Source organism: Limulus polyphemus, unplaced genomic scaffold (genome assembly GCF_000517525.1).
Source record: "Limulus polyphemus unplaced genomic scaffold, Limulus_polyphemus-2.1.2 Scaffold15010, whole genome shotgun sequence".
Lineage (NCBI taxonomy): Eukaryota > Metazoa > Arthropoda > Merostomata > Xiphosura > Limulidae > Limulus > Limulus polyphemus.
Window position 1 is genome coordinate 1 of NW_013680620.1, and position 3,235 is coordinate 3,235.

General features: G+C 32.7%; 1 long non-coding RNA gene across 1 annotated transcript; it reads left to right on the forward strand.

Moving 5' to 3' along the window:
• Positions 1-2,877, forward strand: LOC106477413. The gene is made up of 3 exons (XR_001291986.1): positions 1-40; positions 714-794; positions 2,750-2,877. It is a non-coding gene; the product is annotated as an uncharacterized LOC106477413 (long non-coding RNA).
• Positions 2,878-3,235: the final 358 nt, after the last annotated feature.

Below are 3,235 nucleotides of genomic sequence, written 5' to 3' on the forward strand. Positions count from 1 at the left end.
GGCCAGGGAAAAGGAGAGACTAAGAGAGGAAGCAAGAAAGGTAAATCTTTCAATTTCTTTTAAGCCTGTTACAAGTAAGTGGAAAATTAAGTTTTTGCACAAATGTAATTTAACAAGGTTGTAAATGAGATATATTCTCCCGGATCAGTTGTGATGGTAAGTTACAGTAAACGTGTTGCCCAAAGCTGCTTTAGTCTACCCATCTGGGTACCAACTAATAACTTTGAAGGTCTGGTATCCCATTCAGGGAGAATGTGAAAGCTTTCTCATCCATTTGTACCACAGAAGCTATGTGACCTTAAAATGTAGGTACACTTTTTCTTCTAGCAAACAGACTGTTGGTGTGAACGTGCTTTGTAGTCTAAATGAGAAAAACCTATACACAGGATAGGTGAAGTGAAGAAAAAGTGTCATTGGTCACTATTCAGTTCCTTACATTATATAGCAACACAATAGCAGATATAATACTTAGACTTCAAAATGAAACAATTTTCGGAATACTAAGTTTATTTATTGTTCTTCTAACATTCCATTTTTTGGGCATCTTGACCCAAAAGGGTAGTTACGGGGCTGTTTTAGAGGGGGTTGTGAGATCAGAAAAAGTGTTAAATTTTTTTAAAAACGTGTAAATTTATAGCTCTTTCATTCTTCTCTAATCAATCTACGTTAATAACCCTGGTAATCTTATGTAAGCTTTACTTTTTTAATTACAGCAAAGGCGTTTAGAGAGTGGATTCCGAAGCATGCTCAAGAATGCTGTTCCTCCAGTAGACAGCAGTTCAGAATGGGAAAAGGTAAGATAATTTTTTTATTAGACGGTACCTTAGCTCGGCCTTTATATGGATAACAGTTCTTCCTCTGATTAAACCTAGGGGTCAGAGGTCATGTCACCACATTTGTAGACTTATGTTCAAAATTTTATTTAACTATTTTATAAAGGAATGTCAATAAGTTTGGCATTAAATTGTAGATTATAATTAAAATTTTAGTATTAAAAAATGAATGTAAATATTGATTTTTTTGTATGTGACATGATACTTCGCCTTCTAGGGTTGGTCAGATTACATTTTATGACAATACATTGTACTTCCTACCTCTCACCCTAAGCCTCGTTCAAATTCATGTGTGGCGATGGAAAAATACATTATAAATTACAATACCAATACCCCCAAAATCCACTGTAACTTACTGGGCTTGTTTAAAAAAATCTTCTGTTCAGTAAATAGTCTTGATTGTAATATTTCAAACTTTTCAATCACATAAGAACTTTTCTCTCATAACTAATGTAGAAAGAGTGACAGAAATGTAGGTATTGGTATGCAAAGTAGGTGTAGATAAAAAAATCTTCTGTTCAGTAAATAGTCTTGATTGTAATACTTCAAACTTTTCAATCACATAAGGACTTTTCTCTCATAAGTAATGTAGAGCTTTTGATTGGTTTTAAGGTATTGGTATGCAAAGTAGGTGTAAATAAACAAGTCTTCTCAAATGATGAAGTGGTGGGCAGAGCCAATATGGTGGATTCTTTAAATATCATATCTCAGCAAATAGAACAAAAAAAAAGGTAGGAGGTTCTTATTTTATATTCTAGCTGGCTAATATAGGAAATTTGAGTTTCTTATTCATGAGTGCAAACAAGGACTTCGTAGTATCGTAAAGTGTAGAGATCATTCTTTTCCAAATATTTTGATTTGCTGCTCTGTGTTTTCAGAAAAATAACTGACATTTAAGTATTTATGTGAAAATAATAATATATATACATGTGTAACGTATGGTAACTAAAATGTTACTGTATTTTACAAAATACTGGTACACTGGTACTAAGAGTACGAGATTTTTACTGTGTTTTATTATAGGTGAGTATAATCGTTTATTGAACCTGTGTTATTTTTTTACTCATTCACACCAAGGTAGAATAAAAACAAAGACAGACAGTACTGTTTATTTTGTTTTGTCTAGTTTCTAAGTCAGAAAATAAGTGTGAAAAGGTGAGTAGTATAAACTGTGAACATAAGTTCTTTGTGATCAATACCGTATATTTTATTTTGCACTTTGATTACTTGTCTTACAACCTCGAGAATCAAGTATAATGTTACAGTAGAGAAGATAAAACTGTACTGAAGAAAGTGTTTGATTTTTAATTTGTTTTCTTTATTTATTATTATAAAAGTAACTAAAATGTAAAAAAAAAATGGTAAGATAATGTAAAAATCTTCGTTGGGATACTAGCGAGCAGCTTTGATACGGTGATGTGAGGCTGTACGTGCACCGTGTAATCTTCAATTGGGGTATTTCTAATCAGACATAGTTCAAAGGTCAATAAAACAAAGTATAAACAGATGTATATTGTTACTAAAATCAAACTATTCTGGTTTCTTATTACAACTTGCAGTCACTCTAGAACAAAAGAAAGGGTAATTTTGATTTATTTCTTAATTTTACATGATGACCAATTCTTGTAAAGTAAGGTACCAAATTAATTATAATTTGTAGTCATGATGGGCTTCTCTGTGCATATTTTGCTTTTCACTAGTGTCATTAGAAGATAAACAATACACATTTTCACCATCATGTTGAATTATCAAGCATATTTACTGGGTGATGTTATATTAGCTTGGAAAACTTTGTTAGTTAACAATTTTGATTCCTTGTCAAATACATTAATATTAATGTTTTACAGTTTATGATAGTCGGTGGCTCATGATGAGATCCTCTAAAGGTTCTTACAGCAGTAACCTTCTGTTCACAGGTTCGGAAACAATTTGAGAAAGAACACGCTTTTGAAAACATAACCTTGGAATCTGAAAGAATAAGACTCTTCAAGGAATACCAACAAATCTTAGAGGTGAGTGCTCTTAGTAACCAGCAAATCTAAGAGGTGAGTGTTGTTAGTAACCAGCAAATCTAAGAGATGAGTGTTCTTAGTAACCAGCAAATCTAAGAGGTGATTGTTCTTAGTAACCAGCAAATCTAAGAGGTGAGTGTTCTTAGTAACCAGCAAATCTAAGAGGTTAGTGTTCTTAGTAACCAGCAAATCTAAGAGGTGAGTGTTTTTAGTAACCAGCAAATCTAAGAGGTGAGTGTTCTTCATAACCAGCCAATTCATAGAAGTAGGTGTTCTACATAACCAGCCAAATCATAGAAGTAGGTGTTCTACATAACAAGCCAAATCATAGAAGTAGGTGTTCTACATAACCAGCCAAATCATAGAAGTAGGTGTTCTACATAACCAGCC